General features: G+C 38.7%; 1 long non-coding RNA gene across 1 annotated transcript in view; it reads left to right on the top strand.

Moving 5' to 3' along the window:
* Positions 1–4,851: 4,851 nt before the first annotated feature.
* LOC109552215 (uncharacterized) overlaps positions 4,852–16,843 on the top strand; it is a 292,534-nt gene continuing 280,542 nt past the window's right edge. The window contains exon 1 of the long non-coding RNA XR_002178979.3: positions 4,852–4,954. This is a non-coding gene — a long non-coding RNA (uncharacterized lncRNA). The remainder of the gene's footprint in view (positions 4,955–16,843) is intronic.

Below are 16,843 nucleotides of genomic sequence, written 5' to 3'. Positions count from 1 at the left end.
AACAAAAAATTCAAAACTTTAGAAATGATATGGCCTGGATGCAGTTTTATAAGAAGGTAATGTCTTGAGCTTTCAAAGACTGAGTCTGTAAGCCCTATATTTCAGTACAATGCATGGAAAAGTGATACATTTGAAATGAAGATAGATGCTTAGATGAATAGATGGGTAGACAGAAATATATGTATGTATGTATAGATAGATAGATAGATAGACAGATAGATAGACACATTGTTAGGATGTATATTAGAGGCAGAGGGATAATGGGGAACTTTTCTTCTTTGTGCAGGATTAGCTGGTCCTGTCTGTTGACTAAACAGAAAGCGATTAAAAAGGAGGGAATTTCCTGCCAGTGAAAGAGTAATTTGTGGTGTCTGTCTGTCTACGTGTTCCAGTGAAGCTGGACTAGATTGGCAACTACTGCAAAGAAAAAGGTGAAAGCAATTAGCCAAAAGTCAAAGAAAGAAGTTATTTTCTTAGGGAAAGCAAAAATTTTGAAGCATTTATCCCTCTGTATGGGTGGTATGTAGTGAGTAAGGGGATAAAGGTGTTAGATCTAACTTGTGTCCCATCTCACAGACCTTTTCCAAAAGTTTCAGAGCTAAATTGGTAGTCTTTCCTGGTATTGTCAGTGAGTGGCAACGTGTATGTGTGCGCTCACATAAAAGAGAGAGGAATAGAGACAGAGACAGAGAGATAAGAAAAAAGGGACCCAGGGCAGCCTGCTTTCCCACAACTTGGCAAGGACACAGGAGTTTTCTCTGGGTAGAAAGGATACTTTGAAAGCAGCAGAGCTTAAGGCCCTTTGGGAGTCCCCTAAATGAGCAGCCATATACCCAAGCAAGGGAATTTAGGCAGAAAATTAAGCAGATCTTCTGTGACATGCAGAGACAGAGGAATCGTTTCTTTCCAGGGTCACCAATGCTGGGCATCTACTCTAAGAGCAGCTTCCATGAACCCTCAAATCACCCTAATATGTGTCCCACAAGATTCTAGTATTTTTTTGCCAGGAGCTTAGATGAGAAATTGGAAAGGGGGGAGGAGATAGAGAAGCAGATAACAAGCTTGCCAACTGGGTAGTTATTCTCAAGAGCAGTCATTGTGTTTCACAGGAAGAGGGGAAAGTATTCAGGACTGTTCCCTCCATTTGCCATCTCAGCGCGCACACACACACACACACACACGCACACACACACACATGCACACACACTTCTGCTGGTAAGTCTTCCAAAAGTTCTGGTAGTGAACAATTGGAGTGCAAAAGATAATAGTAATACCTAGAGCTGACTACATAACTGCCCAAAATGAGACCACTTTAAGCGAGAAGGAAATAGTTTGGGATTGATATTTATCAGAATAGACTGATATCCAGTCAGTTACTGTTCTTCTCCACTCTCTTCCCAGGTAGTTTTCAGAGAGTGGAAGCAAAAAAGAAGTATATAACTTGTTACTAATAAATAAATAAGTAAAATCTTTCCTGTATATTACATCACAGAATTGACTCTCCCACTCGTTGCTACTAAGCCTAAAATTCTGCCACCAAAGATTCATTTCCTTCAGGTTGTAAAAATGGCTAAAACCTGTCTTGTCTCCCCTACCAGGTTTGTTGAGAAGATTGAAAACAATGCATGTGATTACCATTTTAAGTTGTAAAATAATTGTATCACTATCAAACATTAATGAAAATGTTAATAGAAATAAAGTATAATCTGTAACTATCAATTAAACCCTGACATCTGGCTTAAAAGATAGATGCCTTATGCAGATTTCTATAAGATACTTTCCTTTCTGTTTCACCTACTCTGTTTGTAACCCCTTTGACTAATGCGAACTAAGGGGGAAGACTCAAAGAGCCAGAGGAAGAGAAGAAAAAATAAAGTTGATCAAGAGTGGATTATAGGTGGAAGAACGTTTCAAGGACTATGTGGTGGATAACAAAAGAATAACTCAGTTTAAAGCCAAAACACAGCAAACAGAAACAATAAACTGTTAGCTCTCTTTCCATTTTAATCAATCCAGCAAGAAACAACTCTTATTACCTGACTGCCTAGAGCTATGATCCTTGCAGAAGCCAGTTTGCTCACCTGTATTGGGTATGTTTGAGGGGCCCTTAAACTTCTCCTTTGCATTATATGTTTGTTTTCTGAGTGCTAGGCACCCTTTTAAGAACTTTACATGTGCTGTATTATTTTAATACCTACAACAAGTAGGTACGATTAATTTTCCACCTTTAGGGAGGAGAAACTGAGTCATGGAGAGATTAAATAACTTGCTTGTCACATAGCTGTAAGTTGTAGAGGTAAGAAAGATTCAAACTTAAGAAGTCTGGCTTCAGGCCATGCATGCTCTTAATTACTAACTTAAACTGGTAACTTTTGGGGTCCACCCTCCTGTTTTGGGGCAGAGACATTTGTAAATCATCCTATTTAGGTGATAATCTGATTGCTTCTAAAATGGAAATTTGTGTCTACTCTTGCTTAGTTATTTACACACACACACACAGACACACACACATATACACTCATGCATTGACAACTTGCCAACTTCTTTTAATTTGGGGAAAGATGACTAGGTCTTTTGGTGCTTAATCCTTCTGTGCTCATGAGTTATGTGTCTTTTACCCCTGGATTTATTTTATCTTGAAAAATGGCACAACTTAATGATTCTGATAGCCATCCACTGAGAGCACTGAAGTAAGAATTATTCTGTCCAAGGCTACCATTTATTAGCTCTGTGTGTCCTTGGTCTTGTGTAAATATTTTGAATTTCAATTTCTTTTTCCTTAAGAAAAAGTAATTCTACCCACCTCTCAGGTGGCATGAAGATTGTATAAGATGCTGTACATAAACTCTAAAGACCTTTGTAAATGGATGGTGCTACGGGTAACTAACTTGTCTTCTATTTTCTGTATCATCTCTTCATCTCTCCTTGAAAAATGAGATTTCCCTTGGTCTTCCATCCCCTGCCAATTCTCTAGAGTTTAAGTAGATAACCCAAGTTTCTCATATAGCAACTTCATCAGAGAAGTAAGAAATATGTGTTTGAAAGTGGAGAAAAATGAGGCCAAAGAGTCACACAGGGGAATTGGAACCAGAAGCAGTTCTAACTCACAGTCTGAATCCATTTTCTTTAGATTACAGTGTTCACTTTTTCTCACCCGTGCTTTTTCTCTCATTTCATCACACAGTATTTTCACCTCTTTTCAGAGCTAAGGAATGAAAAAATGAAAACGAAAATTCATTCAAATCTCAATTCAGCAGGGTCTTTTTTCATCAATTTTCAGGTTCCTAGTTCTGTGTATATATACGGGATATAAACTGGCAGCAATTTAAATTTCTACAGGACTGCATAGTTATGTGTCTTTATGTACTTTGTTATATGTTTTACAACACTCGTGTTCAGTATTCAATATGATTCCTCTCAGTAACTTGTTTAAAGATATATCAAGTAGTGGAATCATTCCTGTTTTACAGATAAGGATACAGAAGCTCAAGGAAATTGGACAGGAAAAACTGCTGGCTAAGGATTCACAGTTGGTTAAAGGAAGAGAGGGAGTGAAAGGAAAAAGGATCCTTTAATCTTTAATCTTTAAGATTAAATCAGAATGCAACTCCCATTTCACCTCAAGTGTTACTATTTACTGCTTGATAAGAAATATTCAACCAAGAGTGTCCAAATTTCGATCAGAGAATTTATAACACATGAAACCCAACAGCTTGTTTATTGCACTGGAGTCCGTAGCACTCAAATGGTCAGTCATTTCTGACCCTGGCTAGGACTTTGAAGGACAATTTGAGATGGTATTCTAGTTGGTAAGTGGTGCGTGTGGGGTCCTGCATCTGTTGGAAATACCCTGGGGAGAAGAGAATTCTGTGAAAAGGAAGTGATTTCCACTGTGTGGTGGTTAATGATCACACACACATACATTTGAACATTTACATATATTATTTTGTAATTAGCATATCTAATTGCTTTCTGACATGGGAATTCGCTTGCCTGTTTGCTCTGTGTCTCTGCTTAGTGCCATTATCGAATGTGTGGAATCCACCAGTCCCTGAAGACCTATGCCTATGGTATGGGTCTCCCTTAACTCCCAAAGGGCTTATCATATAAAAGAGATGATTTTAGGATTTCAGTATTATTTCTGACCTGGAAGAGATAGCTCATTCTATTTTGGTAATTTCTGGAGAGATTATAGATCATGATGGTTACAGTGCATGGTAATAGTCAGAAAATAGAGTTTACAGTTAATGAGAATACATACCATGTTGGTATTACATAATCCTAAAAATCATCATTATTTTACATGGCAACAAACTACCATCATGCATTCTTTTGCTGGTACATACAAACAGTCCTCTAGCCCAGAATGCTCACAAAATAAGGTGCTTGTGGTACGGGCTAGGGTCAGTCACAAAGAACTCCGTGGGGGTGATGAATTTTATGTAACTCTGAGAGAAAGAAAATGTAGAGATTGAGATGTTAGAATATTTCCAGGGAAAGTTGCCTGATTGGCCTTCAAGAAATCTAATAGGCATACATTACCTTAGAAGTGGAAGTCTTATGAAATAGAAGTCTAAGTGTGATGGTTCATTCATGTGGCAACTTGACTGGGCCATGGGGTGCCCATAGAGCTGGTTAAACATTATCTCTGGCTGTGTCTGTGGGGGTGTTTCTGGAAGAGATTAGCATTTGAATTGGTGGGCTGAGGAAAGGAGCCTACGATGGCCCTCCCCAATGTGGGTGGGTATTATCCCACCCATGGAGGGCCAGAATAGAACAAAAGGCAGGGGAAGGTTGAATTTGCTCTGTATCTGACTGCGTGAGCTGAAACATCAACTTCTCCTGTCCTCAGGGCTCCTGGTTCTCAGGCATTCAGACCTGGACTGCAGTCTACACCACTGGCTCTCCAGCTGGCAGATGGCAGATCATGGGACTTTTCAGCCTCTATAATCATGTAAGGCAAAATGTTATAAGAAATCACTTTCAAATATAGATATAAGTAAACAGATATGAGATATCTATCTCTATATCTATCAGTCATTTATCTATTAATATATCTTTTATTGGCTCTGTTTCTCTAGAAACCCTGAGTAATACACTAATACACCAAAGTTCCTCAGCTTTGCAGGTACAGAAACTTGAACTTGTCAGTGAGCTGAGTTGGGTTATTCAGGGACACTGATTCGTGCTGAATAAATTCACAAGAGACTAAAGTATGTATATCAAAATGAAAATGGTCAATATTTTGATAAATAAGATTTCATCTCCTTATTAAAAAACAATAATCCGAGGCTAGCTTGATGAGTATAGATTCATAATAAAAATTAGTTATAAGAGTGGACAATTTAATGTTATAACTATTTTCTGTGATATACTGTCTCTGAGGACCAGGATATTAGTTAATGAATTTAGAACCCTTCCTTTTAATCAGAGTTTGAGTCAGTATTCATAAAACATGGCTAAGAATTTATTTCCAAATGTGACACTTCAGATGTGCTCAACCTCTTTAGTTTGATTAGTATCAAGTCTTGATCTGGTCTGGGAATTTTTCTTTCCATTTAATTGTGTATCACTGCTATGATGCATCTTGTGTTGATTTTATAGTTTGTCTCTGAAAAGTTATACCTCTTTTTCTTAAAAAATAGTTTAGGGGCATGTCATCATTATCTCACTGCAATGCCCATAAGTCTTTAAGAACAGTTGGAATCAACAGGAAGAGTTGGAAATGTTGAGACTGTTCCCATTATAATGTAAGCCTAATACTAAGCCTATGTAATGTAATAACAACGTGGCACGAGTAAGGACTTACAGATAATAACGAACAATGTGGTGAAGAGTTAAAGACTGGCCTGTTCTGAACAAGTAAAAATATAGTCAAGAGTTATGAGATCAATTGAACAGATGATGGAGTAAGATGGATTGGAGATAGATAGTTGCAGATTTAGAATGAAATACTGTGGTAAAATTCAGTCTGAAAGCAGAACCATTGTCAGCCCTACATAGGGAGGAATGGGGCACTCTCAGGTCAGTCACGGAGCATCCACTGATTGAGTGCCACTGTCTTTACCCTCTTCTGGGTCCTGAAGATGCAGAACTGAAAGACAGTAGGAACTGTATCCCCTACCATACAGTCTAGAGGGAAAGAAGACATTAACCATTTTTTTTAAAAATCCATTTGACGTGTGACAAAGTGCTGTAATATAGAAATTTAGAATTCCACAAGAAGGTATCACAGTGGAATTAAACAGAATCTGGTGGGAGGTGGGTGGGGGGAGACTGGGTTCTGAAGCAACTTTCTGGAGTAATAGAATGATAAATTCATTTGTTTATAATTATGAATCTACAATTACAGCAGGGAATTAGAATACCTAAAAAGCAAAGTAAGATATTACTTTGCTTAAGTGGGATCAGGATCTGAGACTCTTTTCTTTCATTTTTATTTTTTAATATCATTAGCATAAGCCAGGGTCCTTGGCCCGAAAATTCTGAGACTCAGTGAATGTTCTGGGTGTTGGTGATACCTAGTCTCCCTGGGATCCCAAGCTATATCTAACTCAAGTGCGTTTACTCAGTGTTAGCTCATGTTTCCTTGAAGTTAGGTACGGCCAGATGACCGAATCCTGTGCCTATCGCAAATTCCAAATGCCTGTTTTGAGAATTCTCTATTTTTGTAAGTTCAAGTGTGTGTCTCAGACAGGAATGTGGAAGACTGAACATTAATGAATTGTACCTGGAAACAGAGTAAAATGGGGGTGGGGGGGGAGGGCGTTACACAGTAGGTGGGACCCGTGTCCTCGGTTCTCATTCATTCATTCTGTAAATTGCCATCTATACCAAAATGTGCGGCCAAGGTTGCAGTGGCCTCCAGAGAGAATGATGTTAACAGACCATTTTCTCTCTCTTCTCCTGCTGTTTGAAATGTCACCAGAGCCCTGAGAGTAATAGAGGACTTTAACGTACATTCAGGTGTATGATTCTTTCTATTATCATTCTGATTATTATTATCATTATTCACATCCTGTTAGCTTTTCACCTTGAGCTAATGTGACATTTCAGTGCTATGGAAAATCAATGAGCCAAAAATTTCTCATGCTACAACAAACAATCACTGTTGATTTAAGTACAAAGACTAAATACCACATAGACAATATGGATAAAGAGATTAAAATGCACACACATACATACCATCCATTACTGAGAATCTTTTAAGTGGTTTTCAAAATTAGTGTTTTCTGCTGGGAAGAAAATATTCCCTTATTGAATGACCATAACCTGAACTGAAACTTGCTTTCAGCAAAATTAGCTATGTCTTCACTTCTGATAATGATACCAAACCTTGGATTTAATTAGACTCTAATTGCTGTTTTAAATTGTCTCCTGCCTCAGACTTTCCTTTCTTTGCCATCTCATTCTGGTTGTTTTTTTTTTTTTTTTTTACATTTTCTATATTTGTTCCTGTACTGAGATCACAATACATAACAAGTTAGTCACAAAATTTTAACAAACAAGATAGTCCTAGCAAGAATACGTGATATTTTCCAAGAAGCTTCTCTACTAATGACTTTGCATGACAGAGAATGGCTAACTGTTTGCCAAGCACATTTTCAGTTTCTCCTGGGAAAGAGCTAGCTCATGTTTCCTTGAAGTTAGGTATGGCCAGATGACCAAATCCTGGCCAATGGAATGTGTATAGAAATGATCCTGGCTTAGAAAACCTTTCACTGGATCCTCCATTCTATTTCTTCCCTGTCTGCTGGCTGGAGGTGACCTTGGATGTCACATAGTTTCTAAGCCTTTGCTATGCTGGGTCTCTTCTCCCCACCTCCACCTGTTAGATGTTCATTGTGTGAGTGAGAAACAATTTTCTAATGGGTTAAACTGTAGAAATTCATGGTCCAGCTGTTTCAGCGGCTAGCATTACCTTATCTAAAACATTTGGTAATGTCTCCCATGAACCATTGGCTAATGTTTTACTTTCCCTCTGAACTGGCAGGGTTTTCCAGAGAAACAGCTGTATATTTAGTAGGATATAGTAGGATATATATAATAAGATATATGTATTTATGTATTATATAGTGGTATATATATTTATATAGCTTTAAATCTGTATAAAGAGATTTATTTCAAAGAATTAGCTTTCACAATTATGGGGGCCCACAAGATTTAAATCCACAGGGCAGTCCTGCAGTCTGGAAACTCTGTCTTGAGGCAGAATTTCTTCTTTCTCAGAAAATCCGTTTTGCTCTTAAAGCCTTTCCACTGATTGGGTGAGACCTTCCCACATAATTGAGGCAATCTTTTTACTGAAAGTGTACTGATGTTAACTACATCTACAAGATACTTTCCCAGCAACAACTATATTAGTTTTTGTAACTCTCGTTAGGATATCACATTAGGTTACCACGTCCTGGTGAAGAAAGCCCTCTTTACTTAAATCCAGAAGTTTAAACTCAGAAAATATGTAACAGCTTCTCGTTAATGCAATGGGAATGTCTAAATAGAAAGCTTTATTGAAAGTACATATTTTTTTTAATTAGAAAAAGCTCGTACATACCAGGAGTCACTAAATAAAATCTACAGTGCCCAGGCAGACACAAAAATAAGTAAATGTGTGGATAAAGTTGAGTCTAAGAAGGAGAATGGCGGAGCCTGTGAAAACTGGGGTAGGCTGTCGGATTGAAAAGGTTCACAACATTTTTGGAGAAAAACAAAACTGTCTGTGGTTTGGCTACAGCTACTTTGTAACCTCTAAATTGAAATACATCTTTTTTTCCCCCTAAAAATATTGAAACTATTAGAATCCGATGATTCCACTGGGATTGGTGACTCAGGAGATCCATTGCCATCTTCCTGGAAACATGAAAAATATGAAGAAATAGGAGATAGGCAGAGGCTCTTCTCCCCACAGAAGTTGTAATGCGGGTGGGGATAAAATGCAGCGTGAGCTGGCGGTACATGGTTACATGTATGTGATTTCCATGGTCTCAGTCTTATGGATCATAGAAGGCAATGATTTCAAATCATGTAGCAAAAACAACAAGCACTTTGCGTCTAGACAGTCACAGGATGAGAGTGAGACATCCCGTCTCTACCTGGCTGCCTAGTCCCTTACTGGCTTTGTGATCTTGAACAAATCACAAAACATTGTGAGCATCATTTTCCTTACCTGTCAATTAAGGGGATTGGTTTCATTGATCACCAAAATGTCTCTCAGCTCTAACGTTTGTTGATTATATGACGCGTCTCCTCTGAGGCACGGTGTGTGTTCCTACTTACTTCTAGTTGTAGCAAAGTATCTAAAAGTTATTTAGAACTTAGCCACCCTTTAAAAATACATGTCAAGAATAGTAATAGCATTTACTAATGTTTACCAAGAGCATGTAAGTCCTTGGCACTTTATATGTAGTATCATGCAATCATCACAATATCGAAATAAGGTACAGAAGATGTACATTAATTGCTGAGGTCATACAGATAAAAAGTGGCAGTGCAAGCATCTACACCCAGGCTTCACATCGCCAGGACTATTAACCACTATGCTGTGCTGTCCCAGCGGGCCCTCCCTCAGCCTTGACCCCGATTCTATGCCAGGATGTATATAGAGGAAGCATTAATGCCTGCATTTCTCTCTATTCATCTCAGCTCCCTCTCCAAGAAGCAGTGTCCACGCACACCAGCTTCTCACTGTGTCCACTGTCTCCTTATTTCCCTCCCCAGACCCTTGCACAATGTCCCATCTGCCTTTACCACAAGTCAATAATGACAGCCAGGATGCTTCCCACTTGCAAATTGCTTTTCACTTTGGCCATTTCTCAGCTGGCTGGTGTGAAGTTTGTAGTCTGTAAAAGCAGGGAAGGGGCAGCACATGGCTGGAAGCCAGAGTACAGGATGACATCTATTCTTCCCTTTTCCTGGGACATGTTTGCAATTGGTTACACAATTTAGAGAAAAAGAGAAAAGCTGAAATGAAACACAGTAAAATAGAAAAGCAGAGAGATTGCTTCTGAAAGGTGGTTAAATTGCCTGCTTCAGTGTCCCCTATGAAAAAGCTAACGGCATCGTCCCTCAGAAAGGCTCTTCCCTCTCTCGCAAAAAGAAAAGCTCTTTCAGGACCATAAACACCCTCTTCTGCCCAACCAGGGTCACCCTTCCTCTGCTCATTCTCTACTTAGTCAGATGCCCCGCCCTACTAAGGGGATCATATAGCTATGCTGCTGCACTGACGGAGTGATGCCTCCATCCTTTTTCGTTTATCAAATGCTCATACAAATGGACTCTTCAGGCTGGTTCCTTGTTATTGCTAAGATTTCTACCCTGGAACTCCAGTGTTTGCCGAACAGCAAACTTTTGTTTGAGAGGCTTGGTATGAATTCCAGCTGTGAAGCATTACTAATAAAACCCAGATATCTAGGCTTCACAAATTTGTGTGATAATTCATCTTTCTCCAACTCATAAAAGCCTAAACCTGTACCTCAGTTGATGGTGAGGCATTAGATATCTTTACCAAGTTTCCTTCTTCAAGTACATCTTGACACTCTGGAGAGCGTCTAAATATTGCAAACATCTGTGCTGCTTGTCACTATCCACCTCAGCCATGCTAGGGCCTGTGCATTACTGTATCCACAGTCTGGAATGCGGGCCCCTCTTATCTCTGCATGTGTATTAGTTTTCTCTTGTTGCTGTACAAAGCTTCATGGTATAAAACAGCACACTTTTATGATCTCACAGTTCTGTAAGTCAGAAGTCGAGTATGACTCTTACGGAGCTCAAATCAAGTGGTCAGCAGGGCTGCCTTCCTTCTCGCAGGCTCTAGGGGAGAATTCATTTACTGCTCATTATGGTTACTGGCAGAAATCAGTTACTGGGACTGTAGGCCCAAGGTCCCTGTTTTCCTCCTGGCTGTCGGCTGAGTTCCATTCCCAGCTCTTAGAAGCCAAACTGCACTGCTTGGCTTGTGGTGTCTTTTCTCCATCTTCAAAGCCAGCAACAGTGTGTTCAGTCCTTCTCATGCCACATCTTTCTGACCCGCTGTTATGACTTTCTCTTCCACTTGTAGACTCAGTGATTAGATTGGGTCCACGTGGCTCATCCAGCTCCACACGGATCATCATCTCCCCACATCAAGGTCCCTAACCCTAAAGGTCACATCTGCAGATTCTCTTTTGCCATGTAAAATGACATATCCATAGGTTCCAGAGATGAGGATGTGGTCATCTTTGTTGGGGCCGTTACTCTGCTTCTTTATATTATTTAAACATCTGCTCAAATGTTACCTTCTCAGTGGGGTCTTCCTTGATCAGAGAAAATATTATTTTCACAGTAATGATTATTACCTGCATTTATTTGCTTATATATTGCTTATGTATTGTTTTACTTGTTTATTGTCCATCTCTCCAACTAGAGTGAAACTCCTTAAGCAGAGGTTTTGTATGACTCTATTCCAAACACCTGAATACTAGTTGCTACATAATAGCTACTCAATACATGTTTATTGAGTGGACAAAAAAATGAATATGATATGATATGACAAAAAATGAATACATGGATATGATTTTGAACCTATCTTGTGTAGACGATTCCAATTCCAATTTTCAGGGGAGTCTTTACACTTCCCTGAAAAATTCCTCATGCCCACGATGGTTGCCAGAATGTTCACTGTCTTTATCAGAACAGCTCCCCTTACCCAGAGAATGTGTCTTTGGCCAGGCCATTTGAATGGCATATTCCAAGTACAGGACATTTCCCGTAGTCTGAGTTTTGAAGCTCAGGAAAATAACACATGGAAGACTTCAGTGGAAGATACAGATTGGGCTTCAGTCTTCCCTACCAGATTCCTGAACATCATGCAGGGAGGCTACGCCTCTGAGAACTTCCTGCCAACAGCATGTCTCTATGCCAGTCTCCAGTGGGTAATAATAGCTAGCTCATGCATATCTCTCAAGAATTAACATGATTTTTGGAGAGAGGAAAGTTTAACCCATATTTAGGAAAGAAGCATATTCTCTCGCTCCTGAAAAAATGAAATATATTGTGTAGTATAGTTTAGCTATCCCTTATCTGAAACTTCTTTCCTTTCCTTTTGCTTTGCTTTACTATTATATCAGCAAACTACAAATATAATATTTCTTTTCATAAAAGAGAAAGGAAGCGTTGCCCCAAAGTTGAAATCAAGAGTTCATCTGTAAAAAAGCAGAATATTTCTGGCTATAAAATGGAAGACCACTCCTAAAGACACATACACACACACTTGTAGTCAGAATTCCAAAAGCTTGGGTCCATTCCCACCAGAGCATGTCTTTACAGTAACATTTATGGAGTACCAGATGTGAAGTATAGCCTGTGCTAGGTATCCTCTATATCAGTGGTCTCCAACCTTTTTGGCACCAGGGACCAGTTTCATGGAAGAAAATTTTTCCATGGGTGGGGTGGAGGTGTGGCCTGGTTCCGGCGGTAATGCAAGCCATGGCGAGGGATGAGCGGCAGATGAAGCTCCACTCGCTCGCCCTCCTCTCTCCCCCTGCTGTTCCGCCTGGTTCCTAGCAGGCCTAGGGGTTGGGGACCCCTGCTCTATATATCATCATTTAATAAGTTTTTGACCTTCTAGGTAGATATTGTTACCCCTGTGTTAATCAGGAAGATATTGTCTTGAAGAGATAATATCCGAGAGATATTTGTGATTTCAAACCAGGCTGCTTGATTCCAAAATCAGTGCTCTTTTCAAGGTTTTTCACTGCTCTAAATCTGTCATCCTTTTTGCTTCCTTTTAGGTCACTTTTACTGTCTTCTTCATATTTATATACATATTGCCCTTATGCTGCCCTGGAAGCATCTTTTTCTAGGTCTTCCTTTCTAGGGGAGTATTCTAATGTTCAAAAAATACTTCTCCTTGTCCCAGAACACTGTTTCCTTCAAGAGTTTGCTCTCACCAAAGAATTTCTGGGATGAATACCAACTATAAGCACGGTGGCAGAGTGTGAAAGAAATAGAACTTGAATTCAAGTTGTGAATCTGCAAATTTTAGTAGTAAGGTTTGGGGCTAGGAGTGTTGTAGTAAAGCCCTTGGGAAATGGGAATTCATCCTAAGACTAACATTCATCAAACCTCTCCTCTAAGGCTCTGGACTGGGTCTAACACACTGTTTCATTCATTGTCTCGTTTTGTTTTATTAACATTCTCTGAGCGTCAGATTCTTTAACTCCAAAATAGTGTTGAGAACAATAGAACCTGTCTCACTACTGGTAGGCAAATGATGTAGCATCAATGTTAAATATATCATAAATAGGAAAACAATTTTCTAAACTCAAATCCCCGTACTAGTGATGGCAGGATCCAAAGTTAAATAACAAAAATAATCTTAACCTGTTTTAAGAAATGAAAGTGTTGAAATCTTGCATAAATGAAAGTCTAGCAGGACAGGCTTCAGGTGTGGAATGGAATAGAATCATCAGAGTGCCTGGTTCTTATTGTCTTTCCAATCTTCTATCCTCAGTATTGGCTTCCTCTGAGGCTGATTGCCTTTATGCTGTTTAAATACTTTGCAAAAAAATTGTGACCAAAGGGATTGTTTTTCATGTTCAGCAGGGGTGAGAGAGAAGCTGTTCTGCCAAGAATTACATGAACACACTTTCCTTTAGTTTGGGCCAATTTATATCTCAAAACCACTGCTAGTTGAGAAAGAGTTACCGTAAGAATGTCATTCACTGATGAACTCAGGACAACTAGAGATGAAGTCACTTCCCTTAGTTTCATGGGGATTAAGGGGACATTTTCACAAAATTGGAACTATGTTTGGAAGAACACAATTGAATTTCTGAGTAAGCAGCAAACACACTCTCATGAAGAACTCTGCCCCTCTTTCCACACTTATTCCATGTTTCCTCGCCCAAAAGGCAGACTAGTTGCTAACACAATTGACTAGAGCCCATGACATTTATCATTCCCTTTTGCTAATGTGTTGCTTTACTGAAACCTTTTCAGATATGGGTAGGAAGAAGGTCCTGAGAACAGATCAGATAGTCACAAAGATTTCTTCCTACAATGTGCGTGTTCTGTACAGTGTGCTTGGTTGCTCTTCCCCTGAAAAGGTAGAATTTATTCCTCTACCTCGTGAATCTGGACTTGCTTTGGAAGTGGCTTAAACCAATACACTGTAATAGATGTGAAACTTTTCAGCCTAAGTCTCAAAAGGCATTATAGCTTCTACTTTTGCTTGCTACCCTAGAACTGCTGTGTAAAAAAGCTTGAGCTAACCTTCAGGATGAGACAACACATGGAAAAAAGAGATCAAGTCAACAACCAGCATGAACAAATACATGATTTCTATTTCACTCCACTGTGTTTGGGGTGGTTTGTTACACAGAAATAGGTAACAATCTATAGATCTGGTTATTTAAGAAAAGGGTTATTAATATGTATACTTGTATTGAAGTATAAGATCTAAATTATACTTATTATATGCTTATATTTTAAAAAAAGATAAACCATAATATATTTTAAATGTTTATTTATAGGAAAAGAAAGGGAATAGAATGAAGGGGGAGGGTATTAAGTCTAGACTTCTTTGTTGTTTTGAATTTGGAATCATGAAAGCATTATACACAATTATACAATAAAATTAAAATTTTAAAAGCAATCCTAAAAATCAAATCAAAACAAAAAGCTAATTAACAAATTTTTATCTTGGGATAGGACTATTCAAAGTAACTTAAAAACACAGTGATTTGACTATACATCCCTGCAGGAGAGAAATAATTGCCAAAAAAACCCCCAAAACAAACAACAACAACATCAAAGACAACAAACAAAATATACCTTAAGCCTTGGAATTCCAGGAAAATATCCATAACTATTTGCCATTTGAGTCTACTGTACCTTTTTCAGTTTTCAAAATTTTAAGTTATTTTACAAACAAAAGAGTTCAGTGAACCCACCTGATAATTGAAGGTAAAATGAGTTTTCTTCTTTTTTTTTTTTTTTTTTTTTTTTTTGTGGTACGCGGGCCTCTCACTGTTGTGGCCTCTCCCGCTGCGGAGCACAGGCTCCGGACATGCAGGCTCAGCAGCCATGGCTCACGGGCCCAGCCGCTCCGCGGCACGTGGGATCTTCCTGGACCGGGGCACAAACCTGTGTCCCCTGCTTCGGCAGGCGGACTCTCAACCACTGCGCCACCAGGGAAGCCCTATTCTAGTTTTTTAAAGTAAACTTTCTCTTTGTGTTTTTCTAGTAGATGATTCTAAGAAAACTGTTGATTGAATGAATTTCTGGATGAGCAATAAAAATCTGAGTCTTTATTCCTCCATTTAATAACTATTTTCTCCTTCGTTTACAATTAACTATATTTTACCAAAGTGGGATTTGGCAAAGAGAGGAATAGGTTAAGGATGTTATCGGATCCAAATGTCCAGCAAAGAATTTCTTCTTAGGCTGTGCATCTGCCTTTAAATCAAAACAACTTGTTAAGAAGAAATTCAGAACCCTAAATATTAAATGTTCTATTTGAAATACTCCTATTAGTTGCCTTTCGAAAAAATATAACCTTCACCCTTATGAAGAAGGTGAATTAGGCTCAGAGTTTCCCTTCCTTTTATTTAAGGACTGAGGTAGTACAGCCGTGGATTTAACAGCGACAGACTCAGCTATGCGGGACTAATTAAGGAAACCAATTATTTATTTTTCTTCATTGAAAATCATATATATGTGTATATATGAAATACCTCCCTGAAGACTGGAGAGTTTCTAGGATTTTTTTTTTTTTTTTTTTGGGAAAGAGAAGAACAGAGTTTAATTTCTTAGAGCAGCTATCCCAGATTGGTTTTGCATTTAATGGAATGAACTGACTGAGTGCCAGTGGAGGACTAAAAATCTCTAGCCCAAGAGTCATTATGGACATATTGGAAGACAGATCTTGTTAAATTAGATATCAAGCTAAAAACAAACTTAAATTCTAATCCCATTCAACATAGAAGCTACACACATGTTTGGCCAGGCACCGAGGCAGAGAAAATCATGAAACAAAAATCTCTTTACTTAAGAGATGACTTTCAAGTGAGGAAAAGAAATATTTGTAAAAAGAAAATTGACATGATGTGACAATGATTGATTTGTACACTGAATTCTATGGTATTGCAAGTGTTGAATGAGTCAGCTTGAACTAGACAAATAGAGCATGGTTTCAGAGAAGCGCTGATATTTGTGCTAGGACTTTAAGTACAAGAAGGGGTTGGCCAGGTACACCAAAACATTTAGAGAGATGGAATGGAAGGATGAAAAACACAAAGGCTTTATTTAGAGTGCAGCAATCATTTGGGTCAAGGATGGAAGTCTAGAATTGTTTAACCATGAGATAGGTGAGAGCAATATGAAGATTTAATAGGAACAAGTGTTATCTGTGTTAACATTCTTGGACCTGTGCCTCATGTATTCCCCACAATTGTTCTGAGCCAGTGCATTTTGGGGGGCAGCCAGGGGAAAAACTGGCAGATATTTTGAGCTGGGAATTTTGGAAGAATAGAGAGCATTAGTGGTAGAGGTCATTAATAGCATCCAATTAGCATTCATTCCAGTATTTGGAAGGGGACCCGGTTTCTTCCTGTTTTGCTTGCTCTTCTACATGCAAAATAATGATTTGTTATCACTCTAAAACGCCTCTAATTACTAATAAGATATCTGGGGATGGGAGCATCCAAGATGGTGGAGTAGAAAGATCCTGAGCTCATCTCCTCCCAAAGGCATACCAAAATTACAACTATTTATAGAGCATCTATTGATGATAAAAACCAGAAGACTAGCAGAAAAGATGTTCTACAACTAAAGATATAAAGAAGGTGCCACAATGAGATGGGTA

The sequence above is a fragment of the Tursiops truncatus genome, chromosome 8 (assembly GCF_011762595.2).
Source record: "Tursiops truncatus isolate mTurTru1 chromosome 8, mTurTru1.mat.Y, whole genome shotgun sequence".
Taxonomy (NCBI): Eukaryota; Metazoa; Chordata; class Mammalia; order Artiodactyla; family Delphinidae; genus Tursiops; species Tursiops truncatus.
This window is presented reverse-complemented; position numbering and strand designations above follow the sequence as displayed.